Source organism: Scyliorhinus canicula, chromosome 29, assembly GCF_902713615.1.
Source record: "Scyliorhinus canicula chromosome 29, sScyCan1.1, whole genome shotgun sequence".
Taxonomy (NCBI): domain Eukaryota; kingdom Metazoa; phylum Chordata; class Chondrichthyes; order Carcharhiniformes; family Scyliorhinidae; genus Scyliorhinus; species Scyliorhinus canicula.
In genome coordinates this window covers 13617614-13628173 of record NC_052174.1, presented here as the reverse complement: position 1 = coordinate 13628173, position 10560 = coordinate 13617614, and positions in this window count along the sequence as shown.

Sequence of the window (10560 nt, the reverse complement as noted above, 5' to 3'; positions counted from 1 at the left end):
TAGCAAAAAATGACTTTAAAAATGATAAATGGGGCGAAATTAGAATATGAAGTTAGAATGTAAAGATAGATGGAGATGGTAAGAGTTTCTACTCATATTTTTAAAGGAAAAGGATAAGTAAAGCGACGGTTTCTCCTCTGGCGAGTAAGGGCCGAAGTGTTCCTGCTGGATATGAATCACGCGTGGTCTGGATTGGTGTCGATGACCAACATCCAGAAGCAATTCTCTCTCCCTAGCCAGGCCTGCTAGCTGGCTCCCCCTCGAGAGGTCTGTTAGCTGGCTCCCCCTCGAGAGGTCTGTTAGCTGGCTCCCCCTCGAGAGGTCTGCTAGCTGGCTCCCCCTCGAGAGGTCTGTTAGCTGGCTCCCCCTCGAGAGGTCTGCTAGCTGGCTCCCCCTCGAGAGGTCTGCTGGCTGGCTCTCCCTCCAGAGGTCTGCTGGCTGGCTCCCCCTCCAGAGGTCTGCTGGCTGGTTCCCCCTCCAGAGGTCTGCTGGCCGATTCCCCCTCCAGAGGTCTGCTGGTTGGCTCCCCCTCGCGAGGTCTGCTGCCTGGCTCCCCCTCCCCCCACAATGCAAATCCTTAGCCCCCCCCCACCCACTGATAAAGAGGTACATCCACCCTCTCTGACCACCACAGGAATTGCTGGATTACCAACCCCTCACAGCGCACACACATGAGGGTGGCAGGCACCCCGCCCCCCCCCCCCCACCGTCCCCCCCAGCCAGATCTCCATCAGAGATTCCCATCAGACCCCTTAGCAAACATTCCCATCACCCTGGTTCAGACCCCCATCATTACCCCCATCATAACTTGCAACAGTAGTAGACTCGCCAAATTTAAGGGCATTTAAGTGGTCACTGGATAGACATATGGATGAAAATGGAATAGTGTAGGTCAGATAGGCTTCAGATGGTTTCACGGGTCGGCGCAACATCGAGGGCCGAAAGGCCCGTACTGCGCTGTAATGTTCTATGTTCTATAACCCCCCCACATCTGACCCACATATCAGAACCCCCCCAACAGACTCCCCCCCATACAACCCCCATCAGGGATCACCCAATATCAGTGACCCTCCATATCAGTGGACCCCCCCCCCCTCCGCCACCGCAAATCATAAAATGGCCAATTACTTACTTACAAAATAATAATTTTTACTTGTCTATCAAATGAAGGAGGGGAACCATGAAATCCTTCTCCAGAAGCATCCAGAAAGACTCTGAAGTACCCTCTGAGCAGATAGCTTGAGGTGTAAAACCCTTGTGACTCTGTCTCGTGGTCACATAAAGGGGTAAGTACCAATCTCTTTGAAGGATAACCCTTGCCCCTAGAATCCATCCTAAAAATAAGTGCAGTGGAATAAGGAACAATGATACCCTGAACTTTCAGAAGGTGAAGGAGCCATGGCAGCTGCCAGGAAAGCAAGTACCTACATGCAGAAAGCTCTTGTTGTAGTCCCAGATCAATTGAATATTAAGGGAGTGGAAGCCTTCCTGTTGAAGAATCTCATTGGGCCGTCACTCAGTGCCTTGTATTATGATCCAAGATTCCAGAATGGAACCCAGGCTCAAAAGACTGTAACTTTGACTTTGTTTGAGAAAACATGAAGGAACGGTCAGGACTGCAGAAAAAAACATTTATTAAACATGGAAAAAATGGATTATGATACAATAACCCTTTACTCCCCCTTTAGCTTCACAGTGACACATTGTTTTTAAGGTTAATACGGATGGCAAAATATATCTTAATCTACAACAGTCTCAGTAATAGTGTCCCTTTGAACACACAAGCTGACTGTGGTCAAATACACCCTCCATTCTGAACCTCAAATGAATGTCCGTGGATTCCTCCTCAGACTTCCCCTATATGATTGCCACATAGGAGTTTTGTTATAACCTGTCCAGATCGTCTTGGCAGGGAGAAATTGGTTTCCCCATGTTCCTTGGGGAATATGAGCTCCCCCAATGGGGGGGGGGGGGCAGTGGGGCTATCATTATTAGTACAGCTGTACAAATAGAGCTGGCCAGTATGGTACTGGCTGGAGAGAGAACTAGTAGTGAGCTACTGGTACTATGTACATATGGTTCGAAATAAAGTTACTTTATGTTTGACTCGACAAATGCGTGCTGGATTCTTTGTGGTCTTCACAAAACATTTCCACACTCAATTCCCAGAAACACATAAAATCTAATAATACTTTTCATTAGCAGTTTGCATTCCGAAATCCAGTCCAGGTTTTCCAAATTACAGTATTAAACAAAGCATCCGCTCCACTTTTAACAATGAATCCAGTCCAGGTTTTACAGCAATCCCTTTAGGATTTCTTTCTTTTAACTGCTGTACAAACTGTCCACAATTGCTTTCCCCCCTCGATATCTAGACTCTGGTAAAATGGCATCAAACATTTTATTTACCTCTGAACTCTGCTGTCCCACTTGAAGGGCAGCACAGTAGCATTGTGGATAGCACAATGGCTTCACAGCTCCAGGGTCCCAGGTTCGATTCCGGTTTGGGTCGCTGTCTGTGAGGAGTCTGCACATCCTCCCCGTGTGTGCGTGGGTTTCCTCCGGGTGCTCCGGTTTCCTCCCACAGTCCAAAGATGTGCAGGTTAGGTGGATTGGCCATGCTAAATTGCCCTTAGTGTCCAAAATTGCCCTTAGTGTTGGGTGGGGTTACTGGGATAGGGGGAGGTGTTGACCTTGGGTAGGATGCTCTTTCCAAGAGCCGGTGCAGACTCGATGGGCTGAATGGCCTCCTTCTGCAATGTAAATTCTATGATAAATCCAGTTACTGCAATTGTCTCTTTACGCAGAAGACTTTGGTTACTCTTCTTGAATTCTTCTGAACAATATCTTGGTCTCTGTTTGTCTGAAGACATTTGTCCCAATTCCCTGGTTTCCTGGACTGTAACTGGTTCCTTAGGAAGCTTCCATCTTTGTAATTCCCTTCTCCTGTCCTGCTTTCCTGGCAGAGTGGAGAGATATCATTCCCTGGTGCCCTGTCTCCAACTACCAACAAATTCAGCAAAATTAAGACTTAAACATTTTTTTCCTTGCAAGGCCTCCATTGCTAAGCAGGGCCTGATATTACTACTTGTTCTTCGTGTCGTAACCGGAGCACAATAGAAGCACAGTTGAAATTGAACCAAACCTAACAGATACAAACACTGTTTGTATGAATCTAATGCGGCATGAATCTAACAATAGTTTTATCCTTCCTTTCACAAAAACATTATATTCAACCCTTTTCACACTGTAACTTATTTCTAATGTTTACGAATACAACAAAAATCCCTTAAAACTAACATGGAGAATTCCACAGGTTCACCATCCTATGTGAAGATGTTTCTCCTCAGCTCAGTCTGAAATGGCCCAGAGGAAACTACATCCCTGCAACCAGTCTGAATTTTATATGTTTCAATGAGATCCCCTCTTTTTCGTCGAAATTCTAGTGAATACAGGCCCAGTCGACCCAATAACTCTTCATATGACAATCCCGTCATCCCAGGAATCAGTCTGGTGAACCTTCACTGCACTCCCTCTATGGCAAGTATATCTTTCCTTAGATAAGGGGGCCAAAACTGCATACAATATCCTAGATGTGGTCATACCAGATCCCTGAACAGCTGTAGTAAGACATCTTTGTACCTATTCTGAAGTCCACTTGCAATAAAGGCCAATTTGTCTTCTGAACTGTTTGTTGCTCCTGCATGCTTGCTTTCAGTGACAGCTGTACAAGGATAACCAGGTCGGTTTTTATGTCAACATTTCCCATTCCATCACCATTTAAATACTACTCTGCCATTCTGCTTTTCCTTCTGAAGTCGGTAGCTTCACATTTATCTATGTTATACTGCATCTGCCATGTATTTGCCCACTCACTCAACTTTGAAGCCTCTTTACATCGTCCTCACCACTCACACCCCAGCCAAATTTTGTGTCGTCAGCAAACTTGGAAATACTACATTTGGTTCCCTCATAAAAATCATTGATGTGCATGATGAATATCTGGTCCCAAGCACTGATTCTGTAGGTATAGACTGCCACTTCAAAAAGGACCCATTAATTTCTACTGTCTGGCCTGGATTTCCGCTCCCATTTACATTGTACGGACATTGGTGTGAAAGCTTGCCAGGATTTCCCCTTCCCCTGTCAGTGGTAGGCAACGATTCCTGCCATTCAACCTCAGGAATATCATTGTAATATATTTGCATTATTAGCCCACATGGCAGAATCATAGCCTCCCCCACCATCGGAAAATCCATCCATGGCGGCTGTGTTAACAGTGCCAATCAGGACTGGTTTCAAAGGTTTGCACCTGGCAAGCACACATCTGAGGGGAGCTCGGAGATGCCCACTGCGCTCGCAGAGGGGCTCCGTGTATTAGGGGGGTTGCCCCAGGGGTACCGCTCTGACATGGGGAGGGGGGTCACCAGGCATTATTCAGGGTGAGCAACCCTTACCCAAGGTGCCAACAGGGTTGAACCGGAGGTCACCAGACTGACATTGACTAGGGGCAATTGGGGCTTAATCGGAGGGGTGACCAGGCTTGACAGTTATCAACTCTGACTCGGGCATCACCAGGCTTGACGAGGAATTGACCAGCCTTTGACTTGGGTCGACTGGAGCAACACTTGAGGGAAACCAGCGTAACACTTGAGTGAGATTAGGGTAACATTCTAGGAAGAACGGGTTGGCTCAGGGTAGACTCCAGGATAGTGAGGAACTCATCAGTAGAGACCAGGATAATACTCAAGGGACACTGGTATAACAATTGAGGGAGGTGGGGTTGACTCCAGCGTACCGGGACCGAGTCAGAGGAGACCGGAGACCAGGGTCCTGGGAGGGGGTCTTAGTCGATGGAGACCAGGAATTGACTCAGGGGATACCGAGGGGTTAACATGGGGACTGACTCGGGAAGACCAGAGGGGGGGCAACAGGGGATTGGCTCAGACTCAGGGGGAACTGGGGGGTAAACGCGGGGGTTGGCCTGGGGGAGACTGGGGAGTGTGACCCGGGGGTATCAAGGTGTTGACTTAGGGGAATACTGGGGGAAGATTTGGCAGAGGCTGGGAGAAGGGGTGCGGCGGGGGGGGAGGGGGTGGAATTGGAGACTCAGGGGGTACAGGGAGGATGAAGACTGTCAAGTGTGAAAAGCACCATTTCATAGGATGCCTTCTACTGCTGGGCAACAGGCCTCTTAGAAAGGCCACAAAGAGGGAAAGAAAGCTTGGGACAGTGTGGTGGGTGGGTAAGGAGTCACCACTAACTGAAGTGTTGCTGCTGTGCATTGGGGTGACCTTTAAATGTGGCGCTCCAATGATTACAGCGCTGAGGTGATGGCAGGGTGAGAAAATCAGAGGCTACCCCGCCGGTGAAATGGCGTGGAACCCATGCCAAAATGTTTGACACTAAGTTTTGTAATATATGGTGGGGAAACCCGTCATCGACGTCAGCGACCTCAATGCCACTTTTCCCACCTGCCATCGCCGTTTGCCGATTTGCAGGAAAATCCCACCCTGTTTCCTGTCTGCTGATCGATTCTCAATCTATGCCAATACATTACCCCCAATCCCATGTGCTTTAATTTTGCACATATGTGGAACTTTACCAAAATCTTTCAAAAATCCAAATACACCACAGTTATAAACTCCAGCAGTTTTGTCAAACGTAATTTTACTTCTGAAAATCCATGCTGACTGTCTAAATCCATTGAAATGTCCTCAGTGTCCTGTTATCACACCTTTCACAATAGATTCTGGGGAATTTCAGTTACATCTTGAAACAATTATCACAAAAACTGTCTCAATCTCATGCACTTGTTATCGGATACACAATCTGTCTAAATATTATCATATTTATGTTAAAAATGCAGCTTTTTTTTACAGAGCATGATGTCTTGATCTATTGCAATTCGTGTAGCACCACAACTGGTAAGCAGCAGACGCCATCTAGCACAGTGGGCTAATTGGCTGGTTTATAAAGCAGGCCAAGGCCAGAAGCACGGGTTCAATTCCCGTACCAGCCTCCCTGAACAGGCGCCGGAATGAGGCGACTAGGGGCTTTTCACAGTAACTTCATTTGAAGCCTACTTGTGACAAGGGATTTTCATTTTGTTTCATTTTCATCTCCCTAGCCCTCCACTCATCCTTGGACCATCTCGACAACAACGACTCCTGCGTCAGACTCCTATTTATTGACTACAGCTCTGCCTTCAACAACGTAATCCCAGCCAAGCTCATATCAAAGCTCCAAAACCGAGGACTTGGCTCCTCCCGCTGCACTGGATCCTCTACTTCCTGACCCAGAGATCACAATCAGTAAGAATGAACAACAGCACCTCCTCCACAATTGTCCTCAATACCGGGGCCCCGCAAGGCTGCGTACTTAGTCCCCTACTATACTCCCTTTACACGATTTACCTGCATGGCAAAATCTGGCTCCAACTCCATGTTTACTGATGATACAACCGAGTGGGTCAGATCTCAAACAACGATGAGTCAGAGTGCAGGAAGGAGATAGAGAAGCTAGTGGAGTGGTGTAATGACAACAATCTATCCCTCAATGCCATTGAGGGACCTGGTCATTGATTTCAGGAAGCAAAGTACAGTACACACCCCAATCAGCATCAATGGGGCCGAGGTGGAGCTGGTTAGCAGTTTCAAATTCCTTGGTGTGCACATCACCAACAATCTGTCCTGGTCCACCCACATCAACGCAACTACCTAGAAATCACAACAGCGCCTATACTTTGTCAGAAAATTCAGCATGTCCACATTGGGTCTCACCAGTTTTTACAGATGCACCATAGAAAGCATCCTTACTGGCTGCATCACAGCCTGGTATGGCAACTGCTCGGCTCAAGACCGTAAGAAACTACAGCGAGTCATGAACACAGCCCAGTCCATCACACAAACCCGCCTCCCATCCATTGACTCAGACTGATTTCAAGGATGGCGGAACTGTCACAAGAGGAGAGACTGACTAGGTTAGGATTGTTTCGCTGGAGTTCAGAATAATGAGGGGGGGATCTCATAGAGACTTATAAAATTCTAACAGGACTAGACAGGGTAGATGCAGGGAAGATGTCCCCGATAGTGGGTATGTCCAGTGGGTATGAACCAGGGGTCACAGTCTGAGGATTCAGGGTAAACCATTTCGGACAGAGATGAGGAGACATTTCTTCACCCAAAGAGTGGCGAGCCTGTGGAATTCATTACCACAGGAAGTAGTTGATGCTAAAACATTGAATATATTCAAGAGGTGGTTAGATATAGCACTTGGGGTGAATGGGATCAAAGGTTATGGGGAGAAGGCAGGATTAGTCTATTGAGCTGCATGATCAGCCATGATCAGGGTAAATGGCAGAGCAGGCTCCAAGGGCCAAAAGGCCTCCTCCTGCTCCTATCTTCGATGTATCTATGTATATGTATCAATGTCTACACCCTCCGCTGCCTTGGGAAAGCGGGTAACATAACCAAAGACCCTTCCCACCTGTGTTATTGTCTCTTCCAACCTCTTCCATTGGGCAGAAGATACAAAACCCTGAGAGAACGCACTAACAGATTCAAAAACAGCTTCTTTCCCACTCTTATCAGACTCCTGAGTGACCCTCTTATGGACTGAACTGATCTCTCGATGCAACTTCTCTATTGTGCTGTAGCACCATACTCCTTGGGCGGAATTCTCTGATGATGGGGCTATGTCCCCACGTCCACGAGAAAATGGGCGCAAATCACCCTGGAATTTCCTGGAGAAAGTCCAGAGTGATTCTCCGTTTTGAAGGGGGCCAGCAGGGCCCCGGAGTAGTCCTTGCAGCTCCGGCTGCCAATACAGGGCCCTGCACTCCCAGCCTCGGGTCCCGCGCAACATGGCAGACCCGCACGATGAGCCGGCCCCAACAATATAGGCCACCCCCCCCCCCAGATCGCGCGCGCCTGCCAGTCAGTGGCTCCCGATCGCGAGCCTGGCCGTCCTGAGGGCCTCCCCCCGGGTGACGGATCCCCCCTGACCCCACCAGGGCAGCCATGGACTGAGTCCACAGCCGCCACTCTGAGCTCCCACCGGGTGGAACCATGAGTGAACCACGCTGGCGGGAACTCAGCCAGTTGTCGGTGGAGAATCGCCGCAGTGGCCCCCGACCAGTGGCGCGCGACTGCGCACGTGCAGTTGGCGGTGATTCTCCAATCGTGGGTCTGACGCCCCATTCTCCACATCCCTGCTAAGGGCGATTGCGGCACGGAGGCTCGGAGAATCCTGGCCTGTATGTTTCACCTAATGACTTTGTATTTACATTGTCTATTTGTAGTACATCCTATATTTTTCATGTATAGAACGATCTGCCTGGACTGAACACAGAACAATACTATTCACTGTAACTCGGTACACGTGACAATAAATCTCTATCAAATAAATCAAATCATAGTGGGGGAGAGTTCAGGGTAGTCAGGTAAGCAACATGCTGCAGAGAATCCAGTCTGTGCTCTTAGGTTCTGACACTTTCAGTGCAGCAGCATGATTTACTGCAGTGGGTCTGATGGACTAGATTACGTGTTCCATGTCTCGAAGGAGCAGAATTTGATATTCAGCCCAAGGAAAGAGCACTATCCACTGAACAACAGCTAAGATTGAACGTTTATTTGGGTTAACTTTAAAGTCAGAATATGGCCACATATCATGAATTTGAGGACTGGGTGTCTATAATTTTCCATCCATTGTGTGATTGTGAACTGAACATACTCAGTATATGTTCCAGATGGTCAAAATTCTTGCAAGTCATGTCAAAATTTCTCAAAAACATACCCCTTGAATGCAACTCCAAGTGGTTCGTTGATTCAAAACACAGGCATTCCTGTGAGAGGAAGTGTTACAATTGAATTATATTTCATAACATGAACAGATCAAAATGATGACTAAAATAACATTGAAATACTCTAAGATTCTAGTTGTATGTGCACAGAGTCATTCTCAGAATAACTACTTCCTCAAGGCACTTGAAGCAACTGCAAAGGAACCACTGATTGCAAAGAAACTGAAAGCTTTTAAAGTTCAAAGATTGTTCTATTCTCTATCTCAGTCTGTTTATTGGCACTAAATTCTCAGATAATATATGGGCTTGGTAAATGTATTTATATATCTAAGTTTTCAAAGGTCACTGCTGAAAAGTCTTAGAGTTCCACAGTTTAACTGCCCCCAACACTTTCTCCGCTAGACTCTGATAGATGGCTGGTCTGCCGTTTGAATTGGGTTTAACTTTACATGAAGATACCTGTGAGAAACAGCTGATGTTCCAACTTCAACGATTTCAACTCATTTATTTTTGTCCCTTACAAGTTTTGTTTTGACTGGGATTTTAAAAGAACTACAATGTACAAATTGAGGACTATCATATATTTATGCTGCCTGATTTTTGCTACAGGTGAGTTTCAATGTGATATACTCCTCAGTGATATTTTACGTGAATTTTGAATTCATATTTCAGAAAACTGCGATAGATTTTTCTCTCCATTGTGGCTGGGATGCACTCAATTCCCGGGCACGGCATACAGGGAATGGGACAGCTTTAGGTTGTGTCAATTCTCCACTCATTGGGCAGATGCCTCAAAATGTGTATGGTTCCAGGAATGCACTCACGACGCTTGCAGCGAGAATGCAGGAAGGTTTCCCTCGATGTTAGTAAGCCTCAGGTTCGTCTAGCTATTTGGTCAGATACACCAGATAAAGTTGACGCACCAAACTGTTGAGCGATTTCTGGGACACTTTCGGCTCATTCAGAATCATTAGTTTCCCCTTATCAGTAAGGATTGTGTTTCCAATACTCCGAGATAGTAACCGGGAAATTCATTAACTGCCTACTGAACCAGTCCCCTGACAATGTCCACGAAGATCACGATCCGCAATTAATCTGTGCCCAACGTTTCCTGCGTGAACTGCACACAAGAAAGAACATTTTGCAGACAAAATATGTAATTCAGGGGACGAAATGAAAGGCCTGCTACAAAGTTGAATTCTGAGGCTGGAATTCTTCACACAGTTTGTGGGCAAAGGATTTCTGTGCCGCTGAAACACAGACAAGTTATAGAAGTTCTGAGCATCGCAGCATTTGAGCATTCCCAGAATGTTGAGGGTGAAACCTGCCCATTCTGGTTGCAAGTTACATAACCGTCGATGGCTTGGGATATCTTTGTGCAGAATTCCTTATCAGCGAGGAGCGCTGCAGCAGCCTCCATGGGGGGTGTTGGGCCTGGCCCGTCTTCAATCTCACATCCGCATAATGTGGTGCGTAGTTGGAGATCACAGGCGGGATTCTCCCCTACCCGGCATGACGGAGAGTCCCGGCGTAGGGGAGTGGCGCCAACCACTCAGGGGTCGGACCTCCCCAAAGGTGGGGAATTCTCCCCAGCTTTGGGGGCCAGCCCCGCGCCGGAGCGGTTGGCATCTCACAAGACTGGCGCAAAAAACCAGCGCCCCCGGCAGCGGGGCTGGCCAAAAGGCCGTTGACGTCACCACCGGCGCATGCGCGATGTGGGTTTCTCTTTCGCTTTCGCCATGGTTGAGGCCGTGGCG